Source organism: Panulirus ornatus, chromosome 66 (genome assembly GCF_036320965.1).
Source record: "Panulirus ornatus isolate Po-2019 chromosome 66, ASM3632096v1, whole genome shotgun sequence".
In the NCBI taxonomy this organism is placed as follows: domain Eukaryota; kingdom Metazoa; phylum Arthropoda; class Malacostraca; order Decapoda; family Palinuridae; genus Panulirus; species Panulirus ornatus.
The window spans coordinates 14,016,142-14,034,884 of record NC_092289.1 but is presented as its reverse complement, the minus strand read 5'-3'; the positions used below and the strand labels follow the sequence as shown (position 1 = coordinate 14,034,884).

At 36.2% G+C, this 18,743-nt stretch overlaps 1 protein-coding gene across 2 annotated transcripts in view; it reads right to left on the bottom strand.

Moving 5' to 3' along the window:
• LOC139746684 (uncharacterized) overlaps positions 1-7,350 on the bottom strand; it is a 31,623-nt gene extending 24,273 nt beyond the window's left edge. The window contains exon 1 of one of the 2 annotated variants that reach the window (XR_011712192.1): positions 7,239-7,350. The gene's annotated coding sequence lies outside the window, so the exon portion shown is untranslated. Of the gene's footprint in view, positions 1-7,233 lie in introns of both variants that reach the window. The other variant, XR_011712193.1, reaches the window with a different exon arrangement.
• Positions 7,351-18,743: the final 11,393 nt, after the last annotated feature.

Sequence of the window (18,743 nt, the reverse complement as noted above, 5' to 3'; positions counted from 1 at the left end):
ATATATATATATATATATATATATATATATATATATATATATATATATATATATATATATATATATATATATATATATATATATATATATATATATATATATATATATATATATATATATATATATATATATATATATATATATATATATATATATATATATATATATATATATATATATATATATATATATATATATATATATATATATATATATATATATATATATATATATATATATATATATATATATATATATATATATATATATATATATATATATATATATATATATATATATATATATATATATATATATATATATATATATATATATATATATATATATATATATATATATATATATATATATATATATATATATATATATATATATATATATATATATATATATATATATATATATATATATATATATATATATATATATATATATATATATATATATATATATATATATATATATATATATATATATATATATATATATATATATATATATATATATATATATATATATATATATATATATATATATATATATATATATATATATATATATATATATATATATATATATATATATATATATATATATATATATATATATATATATATATATATATATATATATATATATATATATATATATATATATATATATATATATATATATATATATATATATATATATATATATATATATATATATATATATATATATATATATATATATATATATATATATATATATATATATATATATATATATATATATATATATATATATATATATATATATATATATATATATATATATATATATATATATATATATATATATATATATATATATATATATATATATATATATATATATATATATATATATATATATATATATATATATATATATATATATATATATATATATATATATATATATATATATATATATATATATATATATATATATATATATATATATATATATATATATATATATATATATATATATATATATATATATATATATATATATATATATATATATATATATATATATATATATATATATATATATATATATATATATATATATATATATATATATATATATATATATATATATATATATATATATATATATATATATATATATATATATATATATATATATATATATATATATATATATATATATATATATATATATATATATATATATATATATATATATATATATATATATATATATATATATATATATATATATATATATATATATATATATATATATATATATATATATATATATATATATATATATATATATATATATATATATATATATATATATATATATATATATATATATATATATATATATATATATATATATATATATATATATATATATATATATATATATATATATATATATATATATATATATATATATATATATATATATATATATATATATATATATATATATATATATATATATATATATATATATATATATATATATATATATATATATATATATATATATATATATATATATATATATATATATATATATATATATATATATATATATATATATATATATATATATATATATATATATATATATATATATATATATATATATATATATATATATATATATATATATATATATATATATATATATATATATATATATATATATATATATATATATATATATATATATATATATATATATATATATATATATATATATATATATATATATATATATATATATATATATATATATATATATATATATATATATATATATATATATATATATATATATATATATATATATATATATATATATATATATATATATATATATATATATATATATATATATATATATATATATATATATATATATATATATATATATATATATATATATATATATATATATATATATATATATATATATATATATATATATATATATATATATATATATATATATATATATATATATATATATATATATATATATATATATATATATATATATATATATATATATATATATATATATATATATAATATATATATATATATATATATATATATATATATATATATATATATATATATATATATATATATATATATATATATATATATATATATATATATATATATATATATATATATATATATATATATATATATATATATATATATATATATATATATATATATATATATATATATATATATATATATATATATATATATATATATATATATATAATATATATATATATATATATATATATATATATATATATATATATATATATATATATATATATATATATATATATATATATATATATATATATATATATATATATATATATATATATATATATATATATATATATATATAATATATATATATATATAATATATATATATATATATATATATATATATATATATATATATATATATATATATATATATATATATATATATATATATATATATATATATATATATATATATATATATATATATATATATATATATATATATATATATATATATATATATATATATATATATATATATATATATATATATATATATATATATATATATATATATATATATATATATATATATATATATATATATATATATATATATATATATATATATATATATATATATATATATATATATATATATATATATATATATATATATATATATATATATATATATATATATATATATATATATATATATATATATATATATATATATATATATATATATATATATATATATATATATATATATATATATATATATATATATATATATATATATATATATATATATATATATATATATATATATATATATATATATATATATATATATATATATATATATATATATATATATATATATATATATATATATATATATATATATATATATATATATATATATATATATATATATATATATATATATATATATATATATATATATATATATATATATATATATATATATATATAGATATATACCCCACTTAATCACTTAATCGCCCCCAGTATGCCCCTCCCGCCATTACACAGTTACTGACTGCCAGACAAAGCGGACAGTGGTTGGTCTGTACTGATTGGTTGTAGGGTGGACGGCGGGACTCAAGTGAGATGTTGGATTTAAACAACTTTGTTAAGTACTGGCACCTGATGAGGTGGATTGTCTCTACGAAACATGTCTTATAGAAACATTACATGTTAAAATTGCATGAACCACTGAAGTGCGATTTCAACTTCATATATACGAGTACGAAGATAGGAGGGTGGCAGTCTCGGGTGAAGTACGGTCTGCGGCTGGGTAGCTGCTATGTTGCTAAGTCTAAGATCAGTTTATAGGCCAGGTATGGATGGAATCGGTCGAGGACAGGTGCCTGGAAGGCGAGTCAAGAACGGTTTGAAAATCATCTCAAAGCAAACAGCTCCAATATACTAAAATTCAAAAACCAAACTCGAGTAAAATAGAAAAACAAATGGATACCCAGCACACAGAAAACAAAAGATTTTTTCTACCATTGCTTTAAAATTTCACAGACCGTTTTACAAAGCTCAGGCAACGATGGCCTGCTGGCCTTCACGAGCAATATGGCAAGAAAAAAAAGTTGGTAACACTTTCCATACTTGCTCACAGTTTCCAGAGATAGCGAGATAGCCTCTGGAACAGACTTGGAGAAGCTGCATTCTATCGCATCCATTCTCTAGCTGTCATATGCAAAGCACCGAAACCACAGACCCCTATGGACCAGATAAAACATTTTCGCCAACATGAAATGTATATTCAGGTGCTGCCAACATAATAAGTGTCTTATTCCAACAAAAAAGAGCTTAGTTTGATCACCACAGATTACATAAACATTCATTATCATGATCTCAAACTACTGAAAAGAAATAGTATAAAGTTTTGTTTAATCATCTATACCTTAAAGAAAACGTCAGTTTAAGCTAAGACCATTTTAAAATGTTGACAGGCCTGACGTGTGAAAATTTTCTCTCCTTTGTGACCTAAGGTTGATAAGACTAGGTCAAGTGAGGTTCTCTGACCCTTGGGTGACCCCAAGATGACCTCGCTACCACCTCCAGTGTGTACCGTCCTTTTAGGATGTACACCGTTTCTGACGTAACTATATGCGATTTACGCTTAAGATGCGATATACGATAGATCTCTTAAAAGTGTTTTTGCACATATATTACGCTCTCGCTGTGTGCCAAAGATTCCTGGAGCATCTGTAAGCAATCCTGCTCGTCTTCCTACTTTATATCTCCCGAGGAATAAACGTGTTTAGTTTACTTAAAAGAACGCAAAATAAAACTCCATGAATGCCCGAGTCTAATCCCAATAAGAGTTTAAAACTAAGTTTTGAACTTCTTAATCTAGAATTGGGTGGATTCCAAGACTCGAAGTGGAAGAAAAACTAAAGATTGAATTGCTAACTAACAAATTGTGTTTTTTACATTAATTCATGACATCCCTGGCAGTGGGGGTTGGGAAATGATGATTGTGTATAATATATACAACTCCGGAGGACGGATAGGCCATTGCACTCTTTATGGACGACAGGTCACTATACCGAAAACCCCCCTCCAACACCCGAGTGTTGCTGGCAACGAAGCAGTGCGATTCGAACGAAGACGCGTCAAGAAGAGATGGGAAGGATATTAATATGAATATCGTCAAACATTACTGCTGAAAGATGAGTACGTGTCAACATTCTGCTTACGTGAAGAACAAAACCATAGTGATAGGACTATCATTGCTAATAACGTAGTACAATGGGGAAACCTCGTTTCGAATGAACCCGATGCGAAGTACCATAACATATATAAAGTCTTCAGTATATCAATTAAAGTTTTCTTTATAATACCCTACATCACAGGCCACTTGCATAATGAAAATGTGATAAGATTATATTTTTACCACACGACGTAGGTGGTTAATAATTCAACAGTTGGTGAACGTAGCTTATGCTAACGACCTTAATGACCCTGGCAGTTGTTAGGACTAAAGTGCAAACCACCAGTCAACCCAGTGTAGGAAATTGTGTGTGATATGGAATCAAAAGGAATGACTATTATTGCTCCATATTACTGGTGGTGTTCACCTTGTATCACGCACACACAATGATAAACCTTTCACCAAATACGAATGAAAATCCAATTACTACACATCACTGATACCCCGTTCAGCCTCCCACGCCCTTCTCAGCGACCACAAACCTATATCAGTCATGGAGGAGACCAGGTCTACCTACACCTGCAGCGTTACCACTGGACGTCGTGGTTCGAGAGATGATGGCTGGTCCTCTCGTCTCCTGGCTCCCAGGTGTTCACCATTTCTGCCCAAATGTGTTCAGTGACACTCGAGGTCCGCTCCTTAGCTGGGCCAGTCCAAGAGCTGAGGGAAGTCTTGGAACCAGCGGTGGACGACACGAGCTTCAGGTAACATGACCTCAACGTGACCCTTCGCTAATGTTGACCCGGTCGTTATCTGCGTGAGAAACATTACACGATTTTGATTTTTATTGCAGTATTCATCAGAATTTATTTTTGTGGTGTATTAACCCTCACATATTCATACTTTATTATCCGTATTGATCTCTTACTCCTATAACTATGACGTTCCATAACTATGACGTCTGTGAACATTAAGAAGTTCTTAATCATTAACTTCATACCGGGTGTTGTTGTTTCCGCCTCCAGCAGTCTTGGCCTGACGCTCAACGCGACGCGCATCGTCCAACTGCTGGTTGTCTATTGTGGCTACAACGTTAGCTAGGGGGATCGCTCTTGCCGCCACCTTGCTTGCAGCGTCGTCTGCCACGGGTGGTTCTCAGAGGGGCTTCCGTTCTCTCTACCATCACATTCATAGTAAATTTAACATTCTTAATGTACATTTCAATCATGATTATAGTTCAATATTTGTATGCCTAATTTCCTAACCCTCCCACATATCCTAAATGTTTTCTTTATGACTGTGGTCACAGCAATGACTACATTTCCAGATATATAACCCATTCCGTTACCATCATAACCTAGCGTTACCCTATACATATCTGCCCGCAAACAAGGACGACTTAAATCTGGCTGTTGATAATCTAACTCTGATGCAGGTCTCGTTCTCTATCCACTATTCCTTAATGCTACTTAGTCTACTATCAACACACACATAACTCGCATTAAGTCGTCAAGGCTACCGCTCCCCGCCCGTCATCCGATCCACTTCATCACCGTGTTGGAAGACGGGCCATCTACATGTGCTATGCCCCGTACAGAGAGCCTATTATCACAGTGATAATGTGATCCCTAAGCACGTACCTCTCGTCTCTCCGTTTCATCTCGGTTTAATGGAGCCTCTGATGCCATATCAGCAGTGGGGTAACGACACAATCCAAGTGTTACACACACGCGCGCACACACACAGATGGGCGCACAACCCAACTGCGTCGGGGTGCTTCAGTTTTGTGTCTATGATACGCGAGGTTGAAGACATCCGTCCGTTCATATGAAGCAATGTTATTCCCCACCACATATTCCTTTTTCGTATAAGATTGCGCACACACGTACAAGCATTTCCTAGAGTACGTCGATTGGTTGTTTGCTCTTTACCCCAAACAACTGCCAGGGTCGTTAAGGCCGTCAATGTAAGCTACAATCACCAACCGAAAATTATCTAACACCTTGGGTGTTAAAAATAATTCCAAGATCACCTAGAGAATTACATGGAAAACTTCAAGTACTGGAAACAATGAAGACGATATTATGAGCTACGTTCAGACACTTGTGGGTTCATTCGAAACATTCTCTCCATTTTTCGACGATATTCGCATGAATACTCACTATGATTTTGTTCACGTAAACGGGATATTGACACAACCTAGCAGCAGTAACGTTGGACGATATTCACACTGAATATCCCTTCCATCTCTGTTTTTGACGAATCTTCGAATCACGCAGCTTCGTTGCCAGTTCCGCTCTCTATTGGTGGGAGGTTCGGCGTGGTGACCTGCCGTCGAGAAAGAGTACGGTGGACTGTCCGCCTTCCACCACGAGTGTCAAACTCACGAAGCTCTGACCTACACCACAGAACATACCTTACCATATTATACCCTAGTAAGAAGCATCACTAAGGACACCCAGGGACGAACCTGCTTGGCTTCTACACGGGGCCGGCTAAACAAACCAAGAGCTAAGCGTCCAGAGAGTATGACGACTGGACCCGAAGTGAGGTGGATCACACTGCCGGGCTTCACGGGCCGACCCCCGAGTTAAACGGGGTCACCAAGTACTCCATTTAAGAATGAACACTTAGACAATAACTGTTACATTAAATGAAAGTGATCCGTCTAGCTCAAATATGACACAAGACATAGAGACATGAGGTGTCTACCTAACAATGACTTTAGGTCCTGGAAGACACAATGGAATATATAAAATAGAGTCAGTGATTTGGGCAACGGCCATAGCAAATCCCTAAGACAGACCTGCCCTCTAGCGTATGGATAGGAAATCACTAGGGCGTCGGCATGGTTTGAGCAGGACATATTCCAATTCAAATTGATACGAGCGATCAACATGTAGGTCATCATTTGTGAGAGAACAACTAGTATGAACTTTAATCAGTTTAAATATATAGAATAAGTTAACATGGGCATCCTGTATCCATGATGATATATATATATATATATATATATATATATATATATATATATATATATATATATATATATATATATATATATATATATTCCTATGAGTCCACGGGGAAAATGAAACACGAAAAGTTCCCAAGTGCACTTTCGTGTAATAATCACATCATCAGGGGAGACACAAGAGAGGAATATAACAGTCAGTTGATATACATCGAAGAGACGAAGCTAGGACGCCATTTGGTAATCACATGTTTACTATTTCGAATAGTTGTTTCCTATTATACAGTCCCTTAGCCTAGCGGTTAGCATGCCTGCCTCTTGCACAAGGGGTCCCAGGTTCGATCCTGGCTGTTGGAGGTTTGTATGTTCTATGAAGGTGCGCGTTCATATACACTTTATTCGTATATATATATATATATATATAGTCTTACAGGAAATGATATTCAAGCGTTAGAATGTTCGTAGCTTCCAGAACAGATATAAGCTAATTCAGCTTCCATGCAAGCCATTTTGGCTCTGGTGACGGCTCTCTCTCCGTCACACACACACACACACACACCTGCTCATCTAACCACTTCCCTGCAACCGTCTCACTCCTGATTAAATTGTCCCCGAAGTCATGGCCTTCAATAGGCGGGTATGAAACCTGACTCTCATGTCGTATTAATCATAACAATTACAAGACTATGTCACCCTTGAGGTGTGAGGCCCCAGCCACCTTTGAGCCATCGTCACAGAGGGCTCCCTCGTGAACTAAGTTGTCTGTCGGTGCTCAGCTGCGGTGGTTGTCTGAGCAGCCCTGAGAACCACGAGAGTTGGAGGCAGGTGTATGTAGTCCACTGTGTAATAAGGGGAAGTATATGAGCGGAGGTGGGTGAAGCAATTTCCAGTTCCCACGGACGCTCTCCCGGGGATAGATAGCACCAGAGGAGTGGCCAGACATACATACCTTGGTTAAGAGTTTTAGAAAATGAGGAAATCTAAACGTATGTACGTCACACGAGCCCTCACTTCATGCTTCGATTTGAAAAGTGATAATTGATTCAGATTTTTCATTTATTCTCCACCTATATATATAATGTATTAGGATTGTATTATAGCCTACAAAGTTCATAGGCCTTTTCCCTATATAACCTATCCAGCTATGGATTTGAGACGTAGAACCTGTTAAGGTTAAAGAAGGTGACAAGTTCAGTTAGAATGTGTCGGAAGATCCGTTCTATACCTGTGGATATACTATTCACATAGCATTCTGTTGCCTCGCAACCTATCAACACCCACTTCGCCTTCATAAGGCTAAGTGGAAATGTCTGCAGGGGATTAAGATGAAGATTAATCCCTCTCTCTGTAATATATTTTGACATTAATATATATCATTTCGGCTGGTTGAATAGGTAGTTTCTCTATGATAAACATATGAACATATGAGCTTAGTTATACCAAATACTTTCCTGTCGTTCGAGGAAATAATTCTTCAGTGCTCATTTGTGTTGCATGGGTACGACAAGAAGGGGTGTCTATTGCCGGAATGACACAACCTATGAGCCCCTATTCATGACAGTGTTATTCATTTTCTCTCTTCAAGAAGTCAGTGGTAATTCTGTAAGTCTCTCTCATCCATAAGGCTACCGTTTTCCCCTTATTTATATATCAAAGACTTACGAGACGTTGAATTATCCCTGAGTTTGGAAATGATGCTGTTGTATTCATGAGAGGCGTAAGTGATACTAAGCATTGTGACAGCCTACAAAGAGACATTGCCTTCATATGATAATCAGAGAAATGGGTGATGACGTCTCACCTAACCAGCAGCTAGAGTGGTGAAGATGAGACACAGGGAAATGAGGCCAGGCTGTAACTATAATCCTGTCAGAAAGACATGGCAATATGTGAGAAGGACATAACAATTTGGTCAGCGTTATGTTTATCGGGGAAGTGCGAACCTGCGAGCATAGGTTGTGTAAGTGTGTGGCAAGAATAAGTATATCATTGCTGTCTGGGGGTTTGGTGTGGGTGATTCTGTAGTGATTTCGAGTAGGAGGGATCGAGTGCTCTTCCACACAACTGAGTATCGGGCATGTTGAGATAGAGCCACTGTGCCTTTGTTGAATATTTTCTGGTTGAATAGCAACCGGTAATTGATGAGACTCTTGTGTCTGGTGTGGACTGTAGTTCCATTATGTTTGCTTTGAAAGCCTGGGCGACTAGGCAGGTGAGGCGTAATTTAGGATGGAGCCGATGATCTTATTCAATTGTAAAGGATACAGAGAAATTCCTATCCCTCGTCTATGGCTGTAGACATAAGTGTTCTAAGGGTATATATAGTTTGCTTAATACGTGTGTGTGTGTGTAATTTGTTCCTAGGTATATGAAAGTGTATGCAATTCCGTCTAACTTTCTTTTTTTATCCTCTGTCTCGGAAATATACAGGGAAAAATGACAAAAATCTGCATATGACATATCCTTGTTTCCCAAATATTTTTGCCGCTGAGGGCACAAAACCTCTGATCCCAACTGAGAAGGACGCAAGAGGACAGTAATAACAAGGGCTGTATCGTATGACGGACCAGCGACCCTTCCCGAGAGACGCGCTGCCGTCCGGACCTGCAGCTGACGAAGGCTCTCGCCTTTAACTAACGAGGCGACTATTGTAAACAGGGATCTAGTACTATCTACATACACTTTTATCGAGAGAAAGTTCTCGTGTAGCTTTCTATCAAACAAAATAGCAGAAAGGGTAAAAATATAAAGGTTTAAGAACGCCAAATAAGATAGAATTTGTCTACGCGCAATAAATGTGGAATAAGGACGCGGTATACTGTTCTCTGGGTGATTTTTACTCTGCCTTTAGCGCGTTATTCCACTTGTTAGTTCCAACGTTATAAGACTATTTGTTGTGCTTGTCACTGGTGGAATTCTGTGATGCATTTTGCTACTGTAGTTAGATATGAGATTATCTTTTCACAGTTGCAGAATTATTGTTATCACTATTATCATCATTATTGTTATCATTATTATTATTTTCATTATTATACTCGATCATCGTTTCCCGCATCAGCGAGGTAGCGCCAGGAAACAGATGAAGATGGCCCATCCACTCATATACACATATATATACATAAACGCCCATACGCACATATGCATACACATATCAACATATACACATATACATATACACACACATATATAGACATATACATATATATACCCATATCCCAAAATTCACTTTCATTTTTACCTACATAAGTCTAGAGCTCACTTCTTTACGTTCTTTCCCACATTCCCACAACTCCTGCTTCAGCAGTAGTGCTACCCCTTCCTTAGCTCTTGTCCTCTCACCAACCTCTGACTTTACTCCCTAGATATTTCCAAACCATTCTTCCCTTAAGCTTTGATTCACTCAGAGCCAGATCATCCACAATGCTTTCCTCAAACATTCTACCTCTTTCTCCTTTTTCCTCATCTTGGCTACACCCACACACATTTAGACGCCCCAGTCTGAGCCTTCGAGGAGGATGAGCACTCCCCTCCTGACTCATTCTTCTGTTCCATCTTCTAGAAAATGAAATACAAGAAAAGATGGGGTTTGGATTCCGGCCCCCCTTCCCCGTCCCTCTTGGTCGGCTTTTACGACACACATGAAATGCGGAGATAGAATGACTTCTCTTATCATTATTATCATCATTACTATCATTATCATTATCATCATTATTATCATCATTATTTTATCATTATTATCATTATTATCATTATTAATATCATTATTAATATCATTATCATTATCATCATTATCATTATCATTAGTATTATTATCATTATCATCATTATCATTATCATTAGTATCATTATCATCATCATGACTATTATCACTGTTTTCGTTTAGCTAAGTTCATTACATTAGCCTTAATCGCGCGTTGATCTTCACATGATCATTAAACGTGAAATGATAACAAATGACCATAAAAGAGGAGGAGTGGGTAGTCACTGGAATCTATCTCTCTTTACAACACCATTTCATTCGGGTCATAACTACCCATTGCCTCTGTGAAGGGAGATCAGGTCTCGGATCCGCCAGGCCTGGTAACGTTGCATGGAAAAGCTGATTATAACGTTCATTGTCATTTTCATTCCTTCCCCCCCACACAGGGACTGGCGCGCCAGGTTAAGAGGCTGCTGGAAGGGGGAAGAAAAGGGGAGAGAGAGAGAGAGAGAGAGAGAGAGAGAGAGAGAGAGAGAGAGAGAGAGAGAGAGAGAGAGAGAGAGAGAGAGAGAGAGAATTGATTCGAACGCTATACGCCTTTTTCATGTGTGTGTGTGTGTGTGTGTGTGTGTGTGTGTAGGATCTGAACCACGGAAGAAGATGGGAAGGGCTGATCCCGAGGCGACAACGGCGAGATGGGTTTCGACTGACGGAAAGGGAAAGTTGGTACTGAGTCGCAGGAGGCGGGACGTTAGGAGCTAAGTGAGGGATGAGGTTTTGGAGCCAGTGTTATAAAGTAAGAGAGATTTGGAGGCAGGAGGTTTTTTTTTTTTTTTTTAAGCCCCAACGAGGCAAGAGGTTCTTAACTCCAGTGAGGTAAGGGAGTTTCTAACCTCAGTGAGGCAGGGGGTTCCCAAACTCAGTGAGGCAGGAGGTTCTTAACCCCAACGAAGAAAGGGCTCTTAGCCTCAGTGAGACAGGAGGTTTTCAACCTTAGTGAGGCAGGAGGCTCTTAACTCCAGCGAGGCAGGAGGCTCTTAACTCAAGCGAGGCAGGGGTGGTCGTCTGAACCCCAGAAAGAAAGGGGGTTCGTAACCCAAGCCAGGGAGGAGGCTCTTAATCAATTCCAACGAGGCAGTAGGATGACCCCCGGGAAAGTTCATCACCAGGAGGAAGCAGGTTTCGAATCGTGCCGAGGTGAGAGGTAAACCAGGTTTCGACTCACTGTGAAGCAGTGAGTCCCCCCCATCAGGACAGGAAAGAAAGATATCATCCACCCGAGACCATATATAAGATGCTGCACATCACAGCGAGTGAAGCCAGGGGTTCTGAACCATAGTGAATCCTCAGATTCCCTGTCATAATGAGACAGGAGGATCCATGATATGGAACACTTCCTGACATACACGCGAAGCAGGTGATTCAAAACCGTGGCGAATCAGACGATTCAGAGCCAAGGTAAGTGGCAATGTAGGGGAAGTCTTAGTGTGGTGGAGATTCAACTTGATTTGAATACTTATGGGCTGAGATGAATCACCCTATAACACTGTCAAGGAAAGTATGACCAATGCCCATAATATTTCATGGGCTTCCGTGGTATAGCGGTTAGCACTGACGACTGCGAGTTCTCACATGGGTCTCTCTCTCTCTCTCTCTCTCTCTCTCTCTCTCTCTCTCTCTCTCTCTCTCTCTCTCTCTCTCTCTCTCTCTCTCTCTCTCTCTCTCTCTTCAAACGTTTCAAAAGTGCTGCTACAAAGAGCTTCACCCTCTTAGAGACAAAACTTGTTCCCTCTCCTGCTTAATGATTTCCCCACACCACCACTTTGCCTCTGATATCGAAAACAACTCCTGCCTAAGCTGATGTGTCCTCAGTGCAATAGACCTTCAGATATACGAGAGAACAGAGATACTCTCTCTCCCGCCTCCGCCACCACCGCCCCTTCCTCAAACACTCTACCTGGCCAGACCATTGTATACACACACACACACTACGCCTAATAAGACATACGGGCTAAAAGGACGTCAGGACGTGGCGCATCATAGTCCTTCCCTTACCTCCTGGTGCTTATGAACATTAGGTGTGTACCTTTCCTCTCACACACACACACAACCCCACGAGAGACGACACGTATTGCTGGTGCTTATGAACATGAGGTGTGTACATTTCCTCTCTTACACACACAACCCCATGAGGGAAGGTACGTATTGCTAGTACGCATCTCAGAACCACGTACTTCAGAAAGTAGATGACTGAATACAAGAACAATTATCCTGATTTACTGATATAGTTTGTTGATTAAGTTAGTATTCTTTCGTCAATACGTGTTTAGTCTAAGCCAGGACAATTCACAATGTCCCTTACCAACCTCACGGTGTTTTGATACACAGCACACAACGCTCATAAGAAAAACACAGTTCATCAGAGCTGCGTTACATTACTGACGAAAAAAAAAGTTGCTATTCAATATCATTTCATTGTTACGTGATAGAGAAATTGACTCGTGTGAGCATTAGCTGATTACTTATTAGTTCATTACTGAATATTGAGGACATGTCTGTATGGCGTGTACATGCACGTGTGTATGTAATTGTATGTTTATGTGTGTATACGTGAGCCTGTAACTGTGTGTTTCTATGTATGTGTGTATGTAACTGTGTGTTTATGTGTAGGTACATGTTTTTGTAGCTGTTTTGTGTGTTTTCATGTGACTTTAAGTATTCAAACAGAGAGTTCGATACGGTCAATCCACAGACGATCGGTACAGAATAGTTAAGATGTTGTGAGAGAGTAGTCTGATTTGCCAGTAGTGGCCCAGCAATACGATGCCCATTTTGAAAGCAGTGCCACAGGTTGGTGAGGCAAACCGCCTTATAGATGAGGACAGATGGTCCTCTGGCATGATGGCTCTGAGAATGGGTAAATAAAGAAATTCTTAGCCGCCATTAAGTACCATCTCTGTCCACAGGACCTCCACAGGGTATCATTAGACCCTCAAAGGTGCTTAAGACCAAATCGTGCGACACTTGGGAGTGTTTACGTCGTCAAATGCAAGGCATGTAAAGATATCTATATAGGATAGACGGGAGCAACTGTAACGGAGAGGTGTTATTGGCACTGTCATGCAGTACGCAGGGATGACCACAAAAATGCGATCGCTAAACATTGTCATGAAAATGATCATCCCATAGATCTTGAAAATCCCGTCATTCTATACCCCTCTGCTGATTATGTCACACGCAACGTCATTGAATCTGTCTTAATTGATAAAATTAAGAATTCTTATTTTCCCCAGGCAATTTTAAGGCCCATCCTAGCATTAACCAAATCATTATGAGAAAATTGACAAAACACGAAAACATGAAAAGAAAAAGTTGTTCAAGACACATCCAGCTACCCAGTCAACCCCCGCCACGTGACCCCCCTTAATCACTCTCCCTTACAACAGTTACTGCCAGACAAAGCAGACAGTGCTTGGTCGATCAAGATTGGCGTTGGACGGCGGGAATCAGGTGTGATGTTGGGATTTAAGTAACTTTAAGTACCAGCACCTGATGAGGTGGAATGTCTCCACGAAACATGTCGTGCCACAAGTATAGAAAAATTACATGTTAAATATAACTGTAGAACTCCTACAGAAGTGCGATTTCACCTTCATACTATATATATATTGGAGCGAAAATATGGCATTTCCGTTCACATGAGCGCGGCATGTGGTTGTCGGGGTCTGGCACCGTGCCCGTCATAAAATTTTATTGCTCGGTCAAGAAAGATTGAGCTGCTAACACATTCTGCCTTCGACAGAACTCGTCCAGTTTGTACAGACCTTCAGTATTACTCATGTCACAATTCTCTGTGTATCTGACAAGAGAAAATGCAATGATACATCTCTTGATCAGGGAGTTACAGGTTATAGCTAAAGTACCATTAATCCAGCCACAGCCATTTGGTCATGATTTTAAACGTGAATAAAACAAGGTATTGGAAACCTGTCCTGTCCTTATACACAATTTACGTTCTTCAAGTCTAACAGAAAGATCCCTTAACTGTCCGTCAAGACAGATTCAATCTACCTAGAATTCCCCTTTTTGGGTCCAAGACTGATCTCAACTTCTCGTAAAACTGTAGGAGGTTAGTGACACATGACCTCCTTCTCCCCAAAGGCCATCCTCTCTCTCTCTCTCTCTCTCTCTCTCTCTCTCTCTCTCTCTCTCTCTCTCTCTCTCTCTCTCTCTCTCTCTCTCTCTCAGGGCATTTCTCCTCCGCAGGATGTCCTCCACTCGCTTTCTACTAATCTTCTCCCAGAACCTTACACGCCAAAGTCGTTCGTAAGACCCCGGTCTGTGGTAGTTCAGCGCGTGTTCCCCGTCTCTTGTCAGATATATAGATTTAAGGGTTGCCCTTCTCCCATTCCCCTGGGGCCCTTCTCCCATTCCCTTGGGGCCCTTCTTCCATTCCCTTGGGGCCCTTCTCCCATTCCCTTGGGGCCCTTCTCCCATTCCCTTAGGGCCCTTCTTCCATTCCCTTGGGGCCCTTCTCCCATTCCCTTAGGGCCCTTCTCCCATTCCCTTAGGGCCCTTCTTCCATTCCCTTGGGGCCCTTCTCCCATTCCCTTAGGGCCCTTCTCCCATTCCCTTGGGGCCCTTCTTCCATTCCCTTGGGGCCCTTCTTCCATTCCCTTAGGATTCTACGCCTCTCTCTCTCCAGTGACGTCTTAATGTGTGTGTGTGTGTGTGTGTGTGTGTGTGTGTATGAGTACGACTACCATCTAGCGGATGTGCGTACGGACCAACGTGTGAGCGTATAACGCTGAGGCGTATGTATAAACCTTTTAACTCCCGGGAGTTGCCAGAGAGAGAGAGTGTGTGTGAGTCGACACACCAATACGCATATTCAGCCCTTTTATTCCCTATCACAAAAATGTTGCCTCGGCAATAAAGATCTTCTCAAAGGCTCATTTTTTTTTATTCCTGTCACGTAAAAAAAAGAGAAAAATTTCTCTTTTCTCTGTACATCACAGCTTAGTGTCGGGGTAATGTGATAGAGTCTCTCTGCCTCCCATACTACCAGTGGGGAAAAAAAATATATATTCTCGCCCCCGAAGCACAGAGCTGTGCAACGCTGAGGAAATACAGGAAATTTCAAAATTCATTTTCGTCCGGTATACGAACGCCAATCGTTCCAGCAAATGGAAAAAAATAGAAACTCTTTTTTTTTTTTTTTTTTACTCCTCTGGATCAGGTTAAAATGATTGCTCTGGGATCCAGCAGTTCGGCAGTAAAATTAATTATATATGGAGAGTTTTACAATGTTGGAAATTAATGGAACTTTGCCGGAATTGTATAATTTTTTTTCTCTGGAGGTGGGGACGGAGCGGTATAGATATATATATATATATATATATATATATATATATATGTGTGTGTGTGTGTGTGTGTGTGTGTGAACATAGAAATGGTACAGGTGAGTACACAAAGGAAGGTCTGGAATTCTTTTGAAAGACAAGAGGTTTCAAAAGAAGTTCAAGTCGATGTTAAGTATATAAGTCATCGAGTTATTTGACACGAACGATCGAGTGTGATCGATACAGAATACCTGTGTTGCTTATGTTGATGATGGGGTAAGGGGCTATGGGTACTATCTGGGAAGACCCGGGATATTACTTAAGTCATGAACACTCAGACCAATATTACTCTTACCCCTTCGATGTCTAAGAATATGACAAGCTGACGAAAAAGAAATAAATCCATCGATCCAAAGATTTTGCGTTTGATTTCCTTTAAGGGAATATGTGGTCAGTCATCAGTGGCATGATCTCAGTCACTTGCCAAAATGTAAATTCCTGTGTTTGAACTCATAAGTACGTTTCGAAATATAATTCGAGCGCCTCGAAAAACATGTATAAGGAAAATGACTTCGCCCTCATGATTTCTAACCCTATCGGGACGTCAGAAGAGATAACATCTACTTCTTTGAGACATGTAGGAAGGAGCAATCAGAAGACATAACGTGAAATCTAAAAAGGATTTGAAGACTTATAGTATGAGAGTGTTGGATGATTGGAACAGACTGACTAAGGGCGTGGTTAGTGCAGACAGCACACACAACTTTCCGTGTGAGATGATGGGAGGTAGGTAGTTCTCCGTGTGGCTGGTGAACGGTAAGTAGGTCCCAGTGTGAGATGATGGGAGGTAGGTAGTTCTCCGTGTGGCTGGTGAACGGTAAGTAGGTCCCAGTGTGAGATGATGGGAGGTAGGTACTTCTCCGTGTGGCTGGTGAACGGTAAGTAGGTCCCAGTGTGAGATGATGGGAGGTAGGTACTTCTCCGTGTGGCTGGTGAACGGTAAGTAGGTCCCAGTGTGAGATGATGGGAGGTAGGTACTTCTCCGTGTGGCTGGTGAACGGTAAGTAGGTCCCAGTGTGAGATGATGGGAGGTAGGTACTTCTCCGTGTGGCTGGTGAAAGGTAAGTAGGTCCCGGTGTGAGATGATGGGAGGTAGGTAGTTCTCCGTGTGGCTGGTGAAAGGTAAGTAGGTCCCAGTGTGAGATGATGGGAGGTAGGTAGTTCTCCGTGTGCCTAGTAAAAGATAAGTACCTCCCCACCTTGGATGGTGGAAGGTAGGATGTTGCCCGTGTGGGTAGTAGAACGTAAGTAGGTCCCTACTGTGAGGGACACTCGGGTAGAGGGGGATGAATGGATCTGCCTTTGGCTGGTGGGATGGGGAGGTAAGCAGGCTGATCCTTAGAGGCAGATGACTCCAATGTGGCTTCCCATATAGCTCGTAGGAGATCGGCAACTGCCCTATAATGCCTTGGAGGCAAGTAGATACGTGCAGCTGACATATGACATAAGAATCCGGGTGACTTTATTACCCCCCCAGAGTGCAACATGACTTTATCAATGGTACGAAAATGAAAGGATTTTAACGAGGATGATCAGTCTCGTGTCCCCCTTTTCATTAAGCGCACCTAAGGATGGGTCTTGAGTGGCACCTCTTCCTCGTGAGCACCAGCTCCTGTGAGTCTCGTCCCTGAGAGAAGGCAGGGCCTCGATCTCTCTCCCTCCTTCCCTCCCGACATCATCAAAGCCATGTTTGAACACCGTCAAATTTCTCTTTCCTACGAACGCTCCCCTCCCCGAAGTTCAGGGAATTCATTAACATCACCTTTCCACTTGTTTTACGTAAAGAAAACTAATTTCTTTTTTTCCCCTGACTTTCAATATCCTCCTATGATGACATGATTATCTTTGTC